General features: G+C 36.2%; 1 non-coding gene across 1 annotated transcript; it reads left to right on the top strand.

Annotated features, from left to right (window-relative positions):
- The first annotated feature begins 21850 nt into the window (after positions 1 to 21850).
- Positions 21851 to 21957, top strand: LOC124899846. The gene has a single exon (XR_007057409.1). It is a non-coding gene; the product is annotated as a small nucleolar RNA R71 (small nucleolar RNA).
- The last annotated feature ends 207 nt before the right edge of the window (positions 21958 to 22164 follow it).

Below are 22164 nucleotides of genomic sequence, written 5' to 3' on the forward strand. Positions count from 1 at the left end.
GGAATGGTTCAAAATGGTGTAAATGGTATACATATTTTGAAAGAATTAAATGGAAAAGCCTTGGTGTCTATGAAATTGGTTATGCTTGTGGGGTTCATGGGAATCCCTCAAGTGGTTTAATATGGTTAATATAAAGGTACATGGAATACCTTAAGCCTAGACATGGTTGGCTATGGATAGTACTTGCAAGTATAGTCGGTATGACGATACCACTATTAATGTCCTTGGTTAATAAATAGTAAATGGATTAGTTGGTTTCTTGGTAATGGTTTTAATTGGGAAATAATAGAGGGGTGTGTAGCAAAGTCGTGGAAGGTGGAGGTCCCCGGGGGACTAAAACTGGAAACTCATATCTGTCGATGTGAGGTTTGGTCTTGGTGACTGTGTGCATGATGTCATACTATATTTGGGGGATGTACTAGTCATCCTAGGTTTTCTTCCCTAGTCGTGTGGCTTCACGCATTGGGGCCCTTTTATCAGGGGGAGTTGAACCTATATAGACCATAGGTGGTTTAGGATGACAAAGTTACACGTCCTTGGTAAAGGTTTTAAAGGCATGCTGAGCCCAGTTCCCTTTCCCGGTATGGTTATATATATATGTATGCTCGTATGTTTTATGGATGGTTTTACTTGGCTTTGTAAATTGAATTATTTCTACCTTATACTAAGTGCATGATAGTGTTTACCTACTAATCCATCTTCGGGCGGCTGTATACCCACGCTATGCAGGGACCAACCATTCTACTTCTCCTGCTTAGTGATCGGATTTGGTGACAGTCGATATTGGATTTAAGTGGTGAGCTTCCATAGTTAGGAAGACATCTATTTTATGTCATGGGTTACTTTACATATTTCTTGTCTTTCATAGACTTTGGTTTTTGTCTATAGTTGGGGGCATGTCCCGACTAGGTACTCTTTGGTTGGTCTAGAGTCATTGTATGGACAACTATGGACTTGGGTATGGTATAGATTGCTCTTGTATATATACATACATACATTGGCTTATTAGGTGGTTGGACTTGGCTGGGTTGGTCTTAGATATAGACTTATCCTAGATTGACCACATGGGTCGATACGCTATCTTGTTATATGTTTGGACTTCAATCGACTCAAGGTATGCATTTAGTGGTCGGGTTGGGTAACGGGGCCTATTCTCGATCCTAGTTAGTCTTAGAATTTCCATTATGACAAGGCCCTAGTTTGGGTCATGTCAAGTTGGTATCAAAGCTAGGTTTCAGTTTCATGGGGTGTCCACAAAGCCTTGTCTAGTAGACTCTTGCTTATGGGTGTGTTTTGCACCACACTTATAATCAAGAGGCTACGAGGTATTTAGGAATGTTTCAATTGCTTGGTTATTCTACTTTTGGGCTATGGAGTCTAAGGTCTTGAACTCTTATCTGAATCTTCCTTGGTTCACTCTTCGGGTCATATCATCTCAATGATCTAAAGTTTGTTGAAACTCACTTGTCCCACTCGATGACAAAATAGATGGATTTAGTCCAACTCATGGGGCATAGACCCGGCCAAGGGTCGCAACTTTTGGTTTCCCCCATGGAGTCCCACCGGTCTCCACTGACCCTATCTTAGAAGGTGATAATCATACTCAGTTACTATTATGGCTTAAACGCACATGCAAGTGCACGTGATCGTACAAGTAATATAGTGACTTAGACAGTCAGATATCGTTCCCATGAGGATTAAGCAACTAGAAATTGAACAAACTTTTAGTTTTAGACAAAGAGGTATTAAGTGTTGTAAAGTATCAAGATGTTTGTGAAATTGTGAATAAAAATTGTAAGCAAATAATAAATAGCAATTTGTGACAACAGTAAAGCAAGCAACGGTTGTAAACAGTAAAAATGAGAATTCCAGGGTTGAAGCACATATAACAATCATACAGTTCTATCTTCTTAACGCATTCTAATTGGTTATTGGGTTGTTGATTCACAAGGTTAATAGTATGATCTTGGTCTCCCAATCTCAAATCTTATATCTATTGAATATTGCAGCTACAACTCCCGCGAAGATGCAATAATTCATCTAGATTCATACAGTTATCTTCTTGTGATTGAACTAAGCAAGATATATCCCTATCCTAGATGCTAATTCAAACCCCTTATTTTATAAATGGATAAGAACCTTGCTCCTTAATTTCTTCGTTCTATCCTACGATTCTCCTCCCAGATTCACATAGAAATATAGATTTATTTTAATGGTGTCCACTCATCAAAATAGTAAGCTCAAGAAATTAAGAACAACCCAGATGATAATCCAAAAAGAAACTACGATAATGAATATCAAAGAGTACTCATGTTCTTGGCCTCAACCCCAGAACAAGGGTGTTTAGCCATTCATGTTTGAATTCAACATAAAAAATAAGTAATTAATCATACAATGAATTAATCTTTAAGTAAAGAAGTTCAAAAGAAATTCTAAGAACCCTAAGAGAGAGAATTTTGTGTTTTTCCGCTGTTGCTATGCTTTTCAAAGTGTCCCCAAATTTTCTTGAATTTTTCCTTTTATAGCTGGGCTGAAAAACCCAATTTTGTCACTCAGCGTGATGCATTGTGCTTTCCAACGCCATACTTCTCGCGAATATGTACCATCGCTAAAGGTTACTATTTCACGACAATTGTGATTTGGCTCACCACCGCGACATGGCAAAATCTCAAAGAGCTACTGGTTTTTGACAAATGCGATTTCATTTACCACCGTGACGCGTTGAGCTGTAGACTTCAAAAAACTAGCAACTGGAACTTCACCGCGACGTGATAATATTGCACCACCATTCTAGAATTTTACAATTGGGAACTGGCTCCTCACCGCGATGCAGTGGTATCGCATTCCTTCACTGGATTTTGACAATGCCATTTGGTCCATCAACGTGACGCGGTGATGACAAATATGAGAATTTTGAACTTCTAGCTTGCCTTTCTGAGCTATGTTCCAATCTATTTTTTTGCTCCATTTATCATTATATATCATTAATGTGTCCAATCCCATCTGATTCTATCACAATTTAGTCCTGCAAATACTAATTATGTCCATTAGATAAAGAACACACTTAAAGCTCAATTACACTCAAAATAGCACATTATAGCTCTCAAAACAAGTCCAAATCTGGGTGAATATTGGTAATTGAACATATAAATATGCCCAAGATCACCACCTAACACTTATAACCTTGTTCGTCCTCGAACAACATAAATCATCAACACAATTACTCAATCTTCACATCGCAACCTAAGAGTTATCCTTGCATTGGGAACTTACAATTTTAGCAATGACTTCTCAGCTCAAATACGTCAAAATAGTTTTTCCACATGGGATAATTTGTTTCAAATTCTTCTATCTCAATAATGAATTTCCAACTTGTTGGCAAAATCAAATTACTCAAGCTAGAAACACAAAAAGTAATCGGACTTTCATCCGCATGCACCCTCATAACAATAAAGCTTCCCCATATTCACTCATATTAATTTCAATGTATTTCCTGAGGGGAATATCAAAATCGAATCATTCTCTCTCAACAAAGAATTCATACATGCTAGTTAATGAACCATAAACTTGCCCTTAGTATACTACTCTACTAATAGTCGGATGTCGGGATAAAGGATAGACTAGGTCTTTTATGGTTGCAATGTAAGCTAGACGGGTAGGAACTATTTTAGGGAATAGTGACTAATCTCCCTAAGCATTTTAATACATCTCATTCCACAATAAACATCACACATATCAACCCAATTTCTACTTTACTACCTTCACACATCATTTGTTTCACCCCAATTTCATTAAGCATGTTACATGAACTATGGTGAGAGTATTATTTTTTTTCTTTTACATCATGATCAATTTCCAGCACTTCGTCACACCCATTTGTTGTTACACATCCTTATAATAGCCACCCTCAACTAAAGCTTTAACTTTGGTTGAGGTGCACAATGTCCGAAATGGACCAGGGATAAAACAGGTTCAGTGTAACCCAACTAAGCAATAAGAAAACTGAACTTCTTTTTGAACAAATTGTTTAAATCCCAACCACAACAATTGTAAACCAATAACATACTACTCTGAGACTTCACTTTTACCTACTTCCTACTTTAATTTCACACTCCTTACTTAATCTTCTACATTAAAGCACTTAGGAGCTTTAGATCAAATAAAGGTCCATCAAAAAAAGGATTCGGCTATATATAAGGATGCCAAAGAATAGGCTAAAGGATCGATGGGGCTGACTAGGGATATGCACAAGGGTAGGTATATAAAGGCTAAAAATACGGTTGTCAAAGATATGCCTAAATCACTTCCTACACCCAACACCCTTTATTTCACTTTGTAAATACACTGGGCAAGTTCAAGACATTTCTATACATGTAGAATATAAACAAATACTCACACTCATAGTGCATACGAAATCAAGTCGGATCCTTAAGGTTCCCGATCTTGATCTTTATTGAATTCAAAATTAAGCCAACAAATCGTATTTCACCTATCAAGACTAAGCAATTTACAATTAAATACTTTGAAATTTAAAACTCAATTCATTCCTAGTCACTGCAAAAACGGCCCACACAAAGCACTTCTCTAAAGTTGTGATAGGTTCTCATCGATTCTTTGCTTCTTAAGACCAACTCCTCTTAAGACGGTTGTCATCTATCTATCATAGGTGAGGGCAACTAACTATTATGATTTATTTTGAATTGCCAAGGAGGGAAAAAATAAATACTTTAAACTGAAATTTGCCAAGGAGGGCAAAAACAATAAAAGTAAACACTTTAAACTTAAAAGCAAAATGCGAAAAATGACATGAGGGCAAATTACAACAATCCATACTTTGAACTTACTAATTATTACAGACATAGTGTTTCGAATAGTTGGAAATACTAAAATCCAACAAAACATAAAAATAAAAATTGTTCAACCAAAATAAATCAAGATAGAGAGAAATAAGATGTGAAAGCGAAATACAACCACCCCACACTTAAACAAAACTATCTCAGTGCTATCAAATAAGCATATAGCAAGGTGGCATCATACTTCTTGATCAGTCAAATGGCACTATCTCTATTATGTAATTATTGGCACCATCTTCATCATCACCATTATCAGCATCTGCATCGCCATCATCAGACTGGTCATTATCATCTGACCCAATATCTGAGTCCTGGTACCGCCTCTCTACATCTGTGGCTAAATCATTGTCTACAGGTTCAACGAAATCTATCCCAATCCTCAGTAAAATCCTAGCATGATGTCCAAGGGGGTAATCCAACTCCATAGCTTGAATTTTTTCGTGTGTGACTGGTCGACCCCCAATCTACAGCTGCAATATCTATAGGCCATACATCCTGGCAGAAATCTTATCAGCTCGAGCTTGACGCTTGGCCATAGTCAGGAAGCTATTCTCCTAGCAGTAGTAATATAAACAGGGCAAGTAATAACTTCAGGATTGTAATCCAACTCCTCCTCATCTATCCTATGCCTCCTAAAAAAGAGAGTCAACAAATCATTAAATCCATAGCTATGCCCCAGCTGGTAGCATGCTTTCTTCATTGCAGAAAATATCACTTGACCCACATTAATGTCAATATCATCACATATCAAATCATAGATCAAACATACCCGGTCACGTGTAAACTCTATCATATGTTTACCTTGAATAAGGCAATGGTACATAATGCATCCCCACATCCGGGCCTTTTTGTTCATTTATGCATAGGGAAAAGAGGAATGCAAGCCAGTGACTCGATGCATGATCCACCTAGTAGATAAGCATGTATCGCACAATAACTTTCTGATATGAGCAAAGGGAGGAGTGACAGCCAGTTGCTTCAAAGGGTTTGCATCAATCTCTAGTATACCCACCAACTCATTTATATCTGCAACTATGAATCGGACCACCTTGCCACGAATCTTTAATTTATGATTCAGGTCAATAGGATCCCAGTTGGCATAAAAGTTATGAATTAGGTGTAGAATTTACTCAGTTGGTTGATGAAAAATAAATTTCATGTTCATCTGCTCAAGTCGCCGCACCATGCTTGGGCATTCCCTTTGTAAGCTCGCCCTATTAATGAACACCTCAGGAATGTATTTGGTGTCTATGTATTTGGTATACCATTGCTTTCCTGCTTTTTTGACTGCCTTAAACCCAAACTTTCTTTTTTGCCCACACTATAGCGGTAGAGCATGTGACACCCTTGCAAGTTGGTTTTCCAACTGCCTGCTTTATTTCCTAGCTGATGCGGATGAATCAGCCTTAGCCTTTCCTTTTAGTTGCTGGTGATCCATGGTGCCTATCATTCAACACTTGTAACAAACAAGTAAACAACTGAGTTCTAGGTCGTGCTAGCTTAAATTAGGCGTGGACGGGTCATAACGGCAACCCACACTTAATTGCTAGCTAAGGTGTGCACATATAAGAATAGAGTACTCAAACTTTCCCTATACAACACTTTTAGCACACATCCACGAGTCTATAATTCAAGTAGTGACAAATTGCAGCTATACCAAAACAATTTAGGAGCCTAGTATTTCATTAACACAATAAATTCCCCTTATGAAGTCAATTTCAATATCACAGATAGCTATCCACAGTTATTTCCCTTATTCCATTACATCAAGTTAATACGAGGTAGACATAATTAAGGTGTCATGAACCGAACTAGGACCTGGCCGTGACGGATATCTCGAACCATGAAGGCCCGGACGTCCTACTCTATCTGGTAGTCATGCACAACATTCATATAATAAAAAAATGCATAATTTATGATCTAATACGAAAACATGGTCATACTCTGGATTAAGTTTAACAACAAGGAATGAAATCCGAAAATCATTAACAACATCTGGAACAGTCTGCGAAATCTCTACTACATGAAAATGTTACAACTATCTGAAAACTGGGACAAGGTCCCCAGTAGACCAAAACTGAAATAGATGGCATAATCTAAAAGGACAGGCCTTCTGGAATAGAGAAGGCGCACCACTACACAATCTGATCTGTTGTCTGAATTATCTACTGCTTATCGGGACACCTAAACTAATCCTTAGAACCTGAGAGGTAGGGGGGTCAATGCAGATGTACTAGTATGCAGAGTAAATCCAAAATAGTAATTTATATTCAACATATATGAGAGCAATTTAAAACAGTTCATAAATATATCATATAGTAAGAAATCTGATGAGCATTTTTGAGAGACTCTGAAAAATCATCTGAACTATGTGACACTCTTTGTTTTACTTCTGCACCAGGTGGTATACCATACAACTCTGAAATTTCATGGGCTATATGGAATCTGCCATTAACTCGGCAGCCAAGCCCCCAACCCAAGTGTGCCGCAAAGGTCAGAGTCTCCAAAATGTACTACACTACACGGCTGTCACCAACGTACGATAATAATCTGTCCGTATCGGCAAATACCGTTTTAGGCTAAGATTTACTTGAACTCAAGCCTTCTTCGGGTAACCACCTAACCCTTTTTATGCCCATTTTTAACTCTTTAAAATATGCATTCTCTGAAAACATATTCTGAAAACATTCTATGAAGACATACTCTAAAAACATACTCTGAAAACATACTCTGTTATGGCATACATACTTATGGTATCGTTGTACCATTGACTTGCAAGTCACATCACTGAGCCATTATTAGCATATTAAAATCTTTGTTTCCAAAACATAAATTTGGAACCACCATATCAATAAATCAGTTCGAAGAACCTTTCTTTAATTACTCATGTAAACACATGTATGCAACTCTCTTTGGCAACATTTCAAATGATACAAGGTGGTCATGTCAAAAGCATTAATGTTATGCAAATCTTTCTCTCTTTAACAAAATACATTTATATCAAGAAACTTCTCTCAAAATCTCTAAATCATGCTCAAAATACTATGGTATTTGAGTAAACTATTTGCAAGCCATATATCATGCATATCAAATCATTTCCAACAAGACCACAAATTTAAAGTCATCACAAGAGAGGGATTTCATAAATTATTCTCTCAAGCAATCTTCAAATCTGATTTTTTTTCATACATATACATATACATGTAAATCAATTTAAGGGGGAAAGGCCTAAAGACCAAATCATCAATATCTTTAAATATTCATAATGCATAATAAGATTATGGATCTAAAAAACTCTTTATAAATTAATGCTTGATAGATCTTTAAATCATACTTGAATATTTCAACAAGCCCATGTAGTTTAGGATAAACCTCACGTACCTAAGATTATTTAGTTTGAAAGATGGAACCCGGATCTAGATAGATAGAACCCAGATGTAGATCCATTTCTTGAACATCTTTACTTAGAAGGATGAATTCTTGATCCATTGAAGGGAAGGAAACTTAAATCTTGATTTGTTTTCTTGGAAATCTTGAACAGAAGGATTGATTTTCTTGATTTCTTGATCTTGGAGGAAACCCTAGTTTCCATCTTATTCTTGAGAGTAGAGAGGATTAAGATATTGTAAAATTGATAATATATGGATTAATAACACTTAAGGGGTGATTTAATTCATGTGAAAGGTTTTTGGAGTGAGGAAAAGACCAAAATATCCCTGCAAAATCACTTCCTAGTTGCTGTCACCTAGGAGCTGAAATTTATGAGATTTTGCCTAAGGCTGATGACATATTCTAATAAGTCGAAAGATTTGTGATAAGCCATCAGAATTGTCATCACTCAGTTGCCAGCCTGACATGCTGGAGTAAAATAGGCATAACTCTTTGATCCGATGTCGGATTTGGGCAAAATCAGTATCGTTGGAAAGATAATTCGAAGAGATTTAATTATATATAGAGTAGGCCATCCAGGTTTTCATATAAAAGGAGTTATTATCGATTAAAGCTGACTCAAGTTTTGACGCTCACTAAAACTCGAACGATAGGAAAGCTTTAAACTTGACCTTGAGTTAGGGGACCTCTATGATCTCAATTCATGCTCAAATAGGTTCCCACACTACATAATTGATTAACATACCAAATTTGCATAGGATTTATGGCTTTTGGAACATCAACACGTAGAAATGATGGTTTTTGTTCTAGCCCAAAATGCGGGGTGTTATATTATCTCCCCCTTGGGATCATTCGTCCCCGAATAATGGGTAGGAACTTGTTAAAGCTTAAAGGTATGGAATAACGTGGACATAATGTGACTTCTAAGAAAGGACATAAATGATCTGAAACATTTAAACTTCTATCATGAAACTGAATTCTGAGCTGACTTGACTTTTCTTGCTTCAAGAAGCTGATTCGTGCTTAAAATTTCGGATTCCCTTGAAATGTTCATGATCCAATCCTACATATTGAAATTGGGAAGTGATAGATTATGCAAGTATGAATTATAAGATAGCAAGACTTAGATCGTACAAGGGTAGTACACTATCTGAGCTGAAATACTTGGAAAATTTTGAGATCATACGCTGAACTCTTATGCACTGTCATTAATAGATAGCTGAATCTGAAACATGATGCTTGGAATGAACTGAATTCACAATTTATATGGATGGAATAGATTATCTCTTGGGGATGACCATACACATGCAACTTCAGATAGTAGGACTGGGTGAAAAGGTGAAAAAACCATAGTAACTTGTCTGCCGGACTTTTAAACTGAATTACAGACTGAATTATACTGGACACTTATACTTAACTGGAGTATCTCTTCATCACTCTTTCTAAAGAAGTTCAAGTAGCATTAGGGAGCAAAGAATCTTAGGCTTGAGCTACACAAGACATCCAACTAAAGAATCACCACAATTACACTACTCTATAGCATGGAATAAGGACATATAACTCATAAACTAGGATAGAATTTCCAGGCCTTAGGCGATACAAGTTTTTACTTTCAAGCATAACATACTCCTCAAATACTCCCTTAATTATAATATCCCCCTTAAATACCATTCTCATTGGTTCAACTTATAATTCTCATATGAGCATTGACAAATCTTTCTACTAATGTCTAAAGTATCTTAAATCCTTTCACTGTGATCAAGCCTAATTCTAAATCACAAAATACAACATGCCATACCACGATACTAGTCTAAAACATATGATTCAACCTTCTATATCTTTTTAAAGATCACACCCTAAACATAATGTGCCTTACCATTTCAATGACTAACTCTGAACTCTCACTATGGATTTACTAGCGCATATTGCGTTCCTCCACATAAATTCCAACATGTCATTCAAGCCTATCTTTATAACCATATATGAACTTCAAGGAAAATACCCAAAAATACATACTTCACATAGTCTCTAAACCATTATCAATATAACTCATATGCGCTACCCCAAGAATATACATACACAAATTTTCACTATAAAATGTATCAAAGACTTTGCCCCAAATCCTACTTCACACTTATGGCCTCATCCAAAACAGGCGTACAATGATCTTTCATCCATAAGAACCATTTTATCCTCTCCACTATCATTACATAAGTAGGAGTCACTAAAAGGTTAGAATATGAGACTTTGAAGTATGGAAGGATACTATACAAAACTCGACACTTAACTGAGGCCTGAGGAATAGAGAATCAACATTAGGGATTCATCAAAGTGATCTGAATTGGGGAATACATGACTATAAGCTGAATCTCGTCAATCGTAAAGAGTATAGCATGAATTATGGGAACAAGCATGTGTACATGATTCATGAGCTGCATGACCTCAATTTGAAGTTCATAACATATGGAATGTGATTTCGACTACTGAATGAACTGGAACTCCTCATTTTCAAACTGGAAGAGTACATGACTCTCAATCATATGCATGAACATGAACTATCACCATGGAACTGAATCGTAAGGCATGAGTAGGTATTTGGATCACTAAAAAATACTGAGATAAGAATGGGTTGAGTCTCACTATCACTTTATGATGTTCTATATCATACTGGCATCACTACTAGAATCTGAGAGCCTGACTTGGTTACTTGTTCTATCATCTCCCCCTTAGCTTTAAGATATCATCTTTAGTTTGAGAGATCCCTTATTAGACTCTAAATTGAATTACACTCACTGCACTCTGGAGTCTAGAATACGACAATACACGTAATTAATAGAACTTAACCCAAATGAATACACCTGGAAGTGGAAAAACCCACTGCTAATACGACCTTCTGAGACACACTCTATCATTCTATAGCCCCAATAGTCATCACATAATACTGGAACACTTACTTACTTCAGATCTTCATAAGTATCCCCATAGTTGGAGTGCACACCCTCTAATGCTTCAACTCTTATTTCTATAAGCTCAACCTTCAAGAACTCAATCTTAGCTTCTAACACTTAACATGGATATCATCAAGCCTTTGATGAACCATACTACTTCCGTCATAGCCTACCAATATCATGACTCCAAACTTATATCTCTTTACCATAAGAATCAAGATCATATTAAAAGGCTTAACAGTATCAATCAAAACTCCTTAACTTGGCTATTTAGAACACCACATACCATCTAACTAGTCTTTCTCTACCTAGCAACTCAACGGTACTACTAACCACACACAACATGTAATAGTCTTAGAAAATGCCACAACTCCATATCACCTTAGGCATACTTCTACATCATACATACAACATCACACTTCATTACAAATCAAATAAACTTAAGCTCTTGGATACACTATTCAAGCCTATTAGATCACTTCCATATAACTAGTATCATTAATTAAGAAATCATCACATCCAACTTCATGGCCATCAACTATCTAAACTTAATGTCTAGAGCTAAACATGATTTACAACCCAACCTTACACACAATTCTCACAAACATTCATCATTAATCTTAAGCCACTACTCTTACATCCACATTCTACATTAAATTCAAGCCTATAGTCTAGCATAAATCACCTACCACCACTGAAGAATGCAATATAATATACTAGTCCATCAAATTAGGACATTCTATCCATATACCTCAAAAATCTACTACATGCCTTCTGACAAGTAGTACCAATTTTCAACTACCAAAGAAAAGAAGGTCGGGGGGGGGGGGGGGGGGGGGGGGGAAAAAAAAAAAAATCGACATAATCGACATGGTCAACCTTAATCTTATATTATAACCCCATACAATCTATGTACTTATATGACTTTCTCATATCACACTTACTTACCCCCGTGGGCATTTAGACTACCTTCAAATTCCACATTCGATAATGAGTCTATACGTACAAATTACTGTCTAATCTAGCCATTTTCATTCACAGCCTATAAGGGGTTTCTATAACTACCTTAAATATCCACTCTGGGATCTTTCTCTATTTTGAAAAAAAATAACAATTTGAGTCAAACACTTCCTCCACAGACTACCATACAATCCATAAATGGTACTACCACATTAGTCTACCATCATAAAATGGTAAATCATTCTCAATCAACGGTTATTCAACTATACATATTTACTTACATAAAAGTCACCCTTACTCTGACCTCTAAACTTGTGACTTCATCTCACCAACTTCTTGGTCTGATTTCACTACCAATAGGTCATGACACCGATACTTTAACTTATACCAATACTTGGGTGGATATACAATTCCAACAAACACAATAACACCAAGACGAATAGTAAGTTGTTAGTGAATCAAAATAGACCACACACGGCTTCACTAGACTTTGACTTTTTTGTGTTTTGAACAAGAAAATGAAATGAATTACAAAGCAACTATGCTAGTGAATCGAAAGATCCCCACACGGCTTCACTAGACATTTTGTTTTTAACAACACAATGATATCAAGATTACAAGAGATAGAAACTTGACACACAATATTCAATGACCCAAGAATACACATCTTACTCTTGTCTTAACGAAACGCCTCATAAGAATGAGGACACAATTTTAAACTAGGGAGCTCCTCTCCAGTCTTTTGTGTGACTTTTGAAATTTCTGCTAGTAAATCTAAGAGCATTATCTGGGAACACCAGAGTAAGGAAAAATTTAGGATAACTTTTCTTTTGTATGGGCGATACCATAGCACGAATTAGAGTACGAAAGAGGAACATTGTGAATCTATTGCACGAACTAGAATATTAAGAAAGAGAGACATTCATAAATGCCTTGTAGCCTCCTGCTTATAAGTGTGGCACGCTACACACCTATAAATAAGACTCTAGCCGACGTGATTTTACAGACACCTTGGGACCATGAACCGTGCTCTGATACCAAGTTTTTCATGACCAGAACTAGGGCTTGTCCATGACGGACATCCTGAACCATAAAGGCCTGAATATCCTATTCTATCTGGTAGTCATGCATAATATTCATATAATAAAAAATGCAGAATTTACTATCTAAAACGGAAACATGGTCATACTCTGGATTAACTTTAACAATAAGGAATGAAATCTGAAAATCATTAACAATATCTGGAACAGTCTGCGAAATCTCTACTACATGAAAAACTGACAACTATCTGAAAACTGGGACAAGGCCCCCAGTAGACCAAAACTGTAAGAGATGACATAATCTGAAAAGACAGGCCTTCTGGAATAGAGAAGGCTCACTACTAAATAATCTGATCTGCTGTCTGAATTATAAACTGCTTATCGGGACACCTAGACTGAGCCTCACAACCTCAGAGGTAGGGGAGGGGGTTCAATACAGATGTACTGGTATACAGAGCAAAATCCAAAATAGTAATTTGTATTCAACATATGTGAGAGAAAATTAAATAGTTCATGAACATATCATATAGTAACAAATCTCATGGGCATTTTTGAGAGACTCTAAAAAATCATCTGAACTCTGTGACACTCTTTGTTTCACTTCTCCGCTAGGTGGTATACCCTACAACTAAGAAATTCCATGAGCTATGTTGAATCTTCCATTAACTCGGGAGCCAAGCCCCCAACCCAAGTGTGCCACAAGGGTCGGAGTCTTTGAATCTACTATGCCACACGGCCATCACCAGCGTACAATAATAATCTGCCCGTATCAGCAAATACAGTTTTAGGATAAGAGTTACTTGAACTCAAGCATTCTTCGGGTAACCACCTAACCCTCTTTATGCCTATTTTTAACTCTTTAAAATATTCATTCTCTGAAAACATATTCTGAAAACATTCTCTGAAGACATACTCTGAAAACATACTCTGTTATGGAATACATACTTATGGTATAGTCATACCATTGACTTGCAAGTCACATCTTTGAGCCATTATTAGCATATTAGAATCTCTGTTTCCAAAACATAAATTTGGGACCACCATATCAATAAATCAGTTCAAAGAACCCTTTCTTTAATTACTCATGTAAACACATGTATGAAACTCTCTTTGACAACATTTCAAATGATACAAGGTGGTCATGTCAAAAGCATTAATCTTATGCAAATCTTTCTCTTTTTCATAAAACACATTTATATCAAGAAACTCCCTCTCAAAATCTCTAAATCATGCTCAAAATACTGTGGTATTTGAGTAAACTATTTTCAAGCCATAAATCATGCATATCAAATCATTCCCAACAAGGCCATCAATTTAAAGTCATTACAAGAGAGGTATTTCATAAATTATGCTCTCAAAGAATCTTCAAATCTAAATTTTTTCATACATATACATATACATGTAAATCAATTTAAGGGGGAAAGGCAAGATCAAATCATCAATATCTTTAAACATTCATAATGCATAATAAAATCATGAATCTAAAAACCCCTTAATAAATTCATGCTTGATAGATCATTAAATCATACTTGAATATTTCAACAAGCCCATGTAGTTTAGGATAAACCCCACGTATCTAAGATTATTTAGTTTGAAAGATGGAACCTGGATCTAGATAGATGGATAAACCCACGCATATAGATCCGTTTCTTGAACATCTTGATCCATTGAAGGGAAGGTAACTTAAATCTTGATTTGTTTTCTTGGAAATCTTGAACCGAAGAATTGAATTTCTTGATTTCTTGATCTTAGAGGAAACCCTAGTTTCCATCTTATTCTTGAAAGTAGAGAGAATTGAGATGTTGTAAAACTGATAATATATGGATTAATAACACTTAAGGGGTGATTTAGTTTGTGTTAAAGGTTTTTGGAGTGAGGAAAATACCAAAATATCCCTATGAAATCACTTCCCAGTTGCTAAAATTTTTAGCTGACGACCAAGGCATCACCGTCAGATCTGTGATAGCCCGTCAGCCCAGGTCATCACCTAGGAGCTGAAATTTATGAGTTTCTGCCTAAGGCTGATGACATATTCTGATAAGTCGTCAGATTTGTGACAAGCCATTAGAATTGTCATCACTCAGTTGTCAGGCTGATATGCTGAGTAAAATGGGCATAACTCTTTGATCCGATGTCAGATTTGGGCAAAATTAGTATCGTTGGAAAGATAATTCAAAGAGATTTAATTATATATATAGAAGGCCATACAAGTTCTCATATACAAGGAGTTATTATCGATTAAAGTTGACTCAATTTTTGATGCTCACTAAAACTCGAACGATAGGAAAGCTTTCAACTTGACCTTGAGTTAGGGGAACTCTATGATCTCAATTCATACTCAAATAGGTTCCCACACTACATAATTGATTAACATACCAAATTTTCATAGGATTTATGGCTTTTGGATCATCAACATGTAGAAATGATGGTTTTCGTTCTAGCTCAAAATACGGGGTGTTACATAAGGACAGCTCCCAAATTTTCATAACATTAACAATATTATGTGTCAAAAATAGGAGTTGACAAGTAAGGTGTACAAGTTATTATAGAAATGACCCAATCACGCACATTCAACCCAAATTTCGACCCTTTTTCAACTCTATATGCCTTCTATCAACAAGAATGTAAAAGTCAATATTGCAAAAACCTAGACCCAGTTGGGTTCACCCACACTTATCTCTTTGGTTTGATGTGCATCATTACCAAGTAAGGTACTCAAAATTCCATTCTTGGTACTATGACACCTCCCATTTTAAAATAATTCAAACAATTAGTACACTTAAAACATAATATATAATTTTTCTACAAGATTGCTATCCCGACACATGTGCACAAACTACAATACCCCCAAGAATTTAATCATATGGATGTACATATAGTTTAAGTAACTCACGCCCTATCATACGTATTTACATCGATCAACGTACCCAACATCAGTACAAACACCCATCACCAAACAAATATCCTACCATACTTCATTCCAATATGTATCAAATCATCATAACACACTTATTTAACAGCTGAATACATAATCATGAATGAAATAACTAACAAGTCACAATAATTGCAAGGTAAATATGGCGTAAGGTAGTATACTCAAGTGAATCATTCACAAATCAAACTAATCTAGCCAATAATAAAGAAATTCTCAGCAAGATAGAGATAAAATTGAAACATTTGGGAACTTACCTAAGGTGTTGATTTGAAGAATTTAGCTTCGAAGAAAATTAAAAAAGATTTTGTGTTGAGGGGATTAGGAGGCAACGCTCAAAATAAGAAATCGTAGGGTTTAGGTTTGAGGGGGTATTTATAGAGGAGTGGGACCAAGCTGGGTCGAGTTAGGATGAAACTGACAAAAATTAAAAAAATTTGTCTATTTTTACCACCCACCGCGATGCGGTGATATCACGCCAGTCCCCTAAAAATTGTCAATCGTTATTTTACCACCCACCGTGATGTGGTGGTATCACATCAGTCCACTGGATTTCGAAAATTGCCATTTTGGCATTCTCTACAATGCGGTGATAATGAAAATTGGAACATTTTTTCCATTTTATCTTCATACCGCAATGAGGTGGTTTCACGTTAAAACACTAGAAATTGACAATTTCTATTTTGGCCCTCTCTGCGATGTGGTGGCCTTCAAATTCATATTTCCAGTGCATTTTCAACCCTCTATTTACCTGATGTTGAACCTGACTTACATCAATTTGCAAACCTGATTGCTTCGTTGGACGTGATATTCTCCTTAGTTTTAATTCTCCTATCCCTACATATCAAATAAAAACAATAAAACATCATAAGAAAAAGTAGGTTGCCTCCCACTTAGCGCCTTAGTTTTGGACCTGGCACGACTCATCTTTTTATATTTCTTTCTTTTTTTTTAACAACTAAAAATTAAACTACCTATTACATTATATTTGTGGGTTTCCTTCCTCATATCGCCTTATTTTACATTGCGGCACGACTTAGCTCAGTCTCACTCATCAGCAAAGGTGATGGACATATTGTGCTTATCTCCATGATTAGCCCAATAATGCTTCACACATTGTCCATTTGCTAAAAACTTCTCAATATTTTCTTTATTCTATAGTTCAACTGCTCCATAAGGCATCATTCGTACCACCTCAAAAGGCCCAGACTACTTAGATCACAATTTATTCAGAAACAACTTTAACCTTGAATTAAATAGCAAAACAAATTATCCGGGTTTAAACACTCTGTCCTGAATATGCCTGTCATGCCATCTCTTGGTTTTCTCCTTGTATAGTTTGTCATTCTCATAGAAATAGAGAAAAAACTCATCAATTTCAATAATCTGCAATAATCTCTTCTCTCCAGCGGCTTTTATATCAAGATTTAGCTTTTTAATAGCCCAATAGGCTTGATGTTCCAGCTCTACAGGCAAATGATAGGCTTTACCGCAGACCAAGCAATATGGAGAGGTCCTTATTGGAGTCTTATAAGTTGTCCTGTATGCATATAATGCATTATCTAGCTTTTCGGCCCAATCCTTCCTTTGCCCATTAATATTCTTCTGCAGTATCTATTTTATCTCCCAGTTGGATACCTCAACTTGACCACTTGTTTGTGGATGGTACGCAGTGGCCACCTTGTGCCTAACACCATATTTCTAAATTATTTTTAAACCAAGTATTAATGAAGTGCGTACCTCCATCACTGATTATAGCTCTGGGAGAGACAAATCGGGAAAATATGTGATTTTTTACAAATTTCAATACCACCCTCGCATCATTAGTGGGACAAGCTGCATCTTCTACCCACTTGGATACGTAATCAACCGCCACTAAGATGTATAAGTTACCATTGGATGGTGGGAATGGTGATATAAAATCAATCCCCCAAACATCGAATACTTTAACTTCAAGAATATTATTTAGGGGCATCTCATGATGCCTTGAAATTGTACCTAACCTCTGGCACTGGTTACAACTCTTCACAAAAGCCACTGCATATCTAAACAATGTTAGCCAAAAGAAGCCACATTGCAACACTTTTTTGGCTTTTCTTTCACCCCTATAATGGCCACCATAAAGAGATAAATGGTATTTTTATAGCACTTATGTGAATTTAGCTTTCGAAACACATCTGCATATAATTCTATCAGGACCCTTCTTGAAAAGATACGGATCATCCTATATGTAAGTGGGAGAATCGTGAAGCAGTTTGTTTCTTTGTTGAGTAGTAGCTTCGGGAGGATAAACCGAACATGTAACCAAGTTTACAATATCGACATACCATAGAAGCTCAATACATCTAGAGCCAATAATTTTTTATCCAAAAACTCTTCCTGAATTTAGAGATAGTCATCAATAATATGGTCATGAGTCTCCAGCCATGACAAATGGTCTGCAACTTAGTTCTCTACTCCTTTCCGATCACGAACCTCAAAGTCAAACTCTTGCAGTAATAAAATCCACCTGAACAATCGAGGCTTTATGTCCTTTTTATAAAAGAGATACTTGATGACCGCATAGGTTGTGTGAAAAATAACTTTGATTCTCACCAAGTATGCTCTAAATTTATGGAATGCATAAACCATTGCTAACATCTCCTTTTCAGGGACTGTATAATTCATTTGGGCATCGTTCAAGATTTTAATACCATAATAAATAGAATGAAATACTTTGTCATTTTTTCCCCCAAAACTGCTCCCACAGCTACGTCACTACATCACATATAATTCAAAGGGTAACTCCTAGTCTGGTGAAATCAAGATAGGTGCTTCTGTTAATTTTTTCTTTAGACCCTTAAAAGATTCTTGACAATCATCCCCAAAATCAAACTTGGCTTCTTCTTCTAACAGTTTACACATAGGGCTTGCAATCTTTAAAAAATCTTGAATAAAATGCCTGTAGAAACCTGTATGCCCCAAGAAAATTTGCACTCCCTTCACTGTAACCAGATGTGACATCTTTTCAATCACTTTAATTTTGGCTCTATCTACTTCCAGTCCTCCATATGATACTTTATGGCCAAGGACTATTCCTTTATTGACCCAAAAATGGCATTTTTCCCAATTCAGTACTAGATTTATCTCTTCACAATGAGCTAGGACTCGATCTAGATTCTACAAGCATACATCAAAAGAATTACCATAAACAGAGAAGTCATAATTGAAAACCTCAAAAAATTCTTCAACCATTTTGTCAAAAATTGCCATCATGCATCTCTAAAACATTAAGGGTGCATTGTTGAGGCCAAATAGCATGAGTCTGAATGCATATGTGCCATATGGGAAAGTAAAAGCAGTCTTTTATTCATCCTTGGGTGCAATGATTATCTAATTATAACCCTAGTAACTATCAAGAAAATCATAGTACTCTTGCCCTACTAACTTATCCAACATCTGATCAATGAACGAGATAGGATAGTGGTCCTTTCTTGTGGCTTCATTCAGCATTCAGTAGTCAATACAGATTCTTCATCCAGTCACCATGCTAGTGAGAATTAGCTCATTTTCTTCATTAGTAACCACAGTCATCCCACCTTTATTTGGGATGCATTGTATTGGGCTTACCTACTTGCTATCTAAAATTAGATAAACAATCCTATTATTGAGTCACTAGATAACCTCTTTTCACACCATGTCCTCTATCACTAGATTTAACCTACGTTGTTGCTGCACCCTTGGTTTGAAACCTTCTTTCATGTATATTTTTTACATTCAAAAATATGGATTTATTCCTATGATATCAAACATCTACCAACCAATTGCCTTCTTCCTTCTTTTTAAGACTACTATTGCTTCCTTTACCTACACATCATATAATCCTACAGAAAAAATAATAGATAAGGTATTATTGTCACCAAGGTAAATATATCTCAAGTAAGGAGGAAGAACCTTAATCTCTAATTTTAGAGCTTCATCAATTAAAAGCTTTGGGTGATAGGTCAATTGGCCTATTCAATGGCTCAAAAGGAAGCTTTCTCTTTACAATCGCCACTAAATTCATGACTTGGACCAATTCTAGTACATCTATATCTGCATAAAGATCATGACCCATCAAAGCTCTCTCTAGTGGATTATCAGAAAATAATAGATGTCGCTCAGATGCAAGGTCAATAGCTGATATGGAAGACAATTCTTCATATATAGTTTATAATTTCAGCACTTTGTATACATCAAAAACCTTAACTTTATCATGTGCTCTTATTGTCATATTTCTTGCTGCTACATTAATTAGTAACTACCCTATTTCTAAGAATTAGCTTCAAAGTCAAGAATTATAATATCTACTAGAACGATTAATGATCCCACTTTCATAACCACATCTTCAATAATTCCATCCGGCCTAGCAAAGGACCTATCGGCCAATTGCAAAATGATGGTCGTGGGTTTGGTAATCCCAAGACCTATCTTTTGATACCAAGATATAGGTATAAGATTTATTCTAGCTCCCAAGTCACACAATCCACAAGCACTGATAGTCTACCCAATAGTGATCTGTAAAGTAAAACTACCTGGATCCTTTAACTCCATAGGCAGTTTGTTTTGTACCTTGGATGTGCACTCCTCAGTAAGTACAACTGTAGCATATTCTGTCAATTAGTTCTTGTTTTCCACTATGTCCTTCAGGTATTTTGCATATTTTGGAATACTCTATAGAAAATCAACAAGAGAAAAATTTACATGAACCTGCTTTAGTAGATCCTAAAACTTCTTATAACTGGCCTCCTCTTGATGCTTCCTTTGCCTTTGAGGAAAGGGTAAAGGTAAAGTCTTCTTCTCCACTTGAATTTCATCACTTGTATCTTTTTGTTTGACCCCATTCTCCTCCTTGTCTTTAGAATCATCATCAGTGACTATGGGACTAACCTTCTCAGGTGCCGTCTCCTTTAACTATAACCCACTCCTTGTTGTAACTTCGTTTACCTGCTTTGGATTTGCCTTTGTATCGCTAGGTAAACCTTCTTTAGGACTTGTATTTTGTGCTCCCGCAATCTGACCGAGGTGCAACTCCAAATTCCTAGTGATCAACTGTTGACTCTTTAAATCTACTGCAAATTGTGCTTGATTCACCAAAAGCTGCTTTACCATCTCCTCCATATTACTTATTTGAGTAGTAGTCTGATTATTCTAAAACTGCTATTGATTTTGTTGCATTGGCCTCTTATACTGATTATTATTAAGTGCCTAATTTCCACCCCATGATAAATTAGGATAAGTCCTCCAATTGGGATTATATGTGTTACCAAAGTTCTGTTGCCCTGGACGATTCCCATTCCCCACATAATTCATAGAATCTAGATTAATCGCACAAGCATCAGCCACGTGCTACTACTTCCACAAACTTCACACCAAGGATTCACCTGTTGGACTGCATTAGTTATAGCTTCTACTTGCAAAACCCCTAACTTGATGCTATTCAATTGAGTAAGCATTTGATTCTGCATTGCTGTAAGTTGGGATAATAAAGCTGTGAACTGATCTACCTATAACACACTAGAAACTTTCTTAGGAGCACTTCTCAAATCAGTATGCCATTCAATATTCCCTTGTGAAATCTGATTCAGCAGTGTGTACAATTTGTCATAAGTCTTCTCAAGAGCTTGCATACCTGTTGCTTAATCTGACAGAATCTTGGTATTTGGCTATAACCCCTCAATAAAAGCATAAACAAGAACATCATTAGACTGATGATGGCAAGGGCAATTTCTAAGCATACTTTTAAATCTCTCTCAAGCTTGGTAGATATTCTTTCTTTCTTTCTATCTAAAACTCATAATCTCACTTCTCAAATATACAGTCTTCCCAGATAGAAAGAATTGAATAAGGAACTTTCAAGCTAGATCTTCCCAAAAAATGATGGAGAGTGGTGGTTCAGCATACAACCACCTCTTTTCTTCCCTAATTAAAGAAAAATAAAAGAGTACCAATCTGACATAATCAGTATTAACCCTTGCAAAAATGTAAGTATCGCTTATTTCCAGGAAGGTTTGTATGTACTG

This window comes from Capsicum annuum, chromosome 6 (assembly GCF_002878395.1).
Source record: "Capsicum annuum cultivar UCD-10X-F1 chromosome 6, UCD10Xv1.1, whole genome shotgun sequence".
In the NCBI taxonomy this organism is placed as follows: Eukaryota; Viridiplantae; Streptophyta; class Magnoliopsida; order Solanales; family Solanaceae; genus Capsicum; species Capsicum annuum.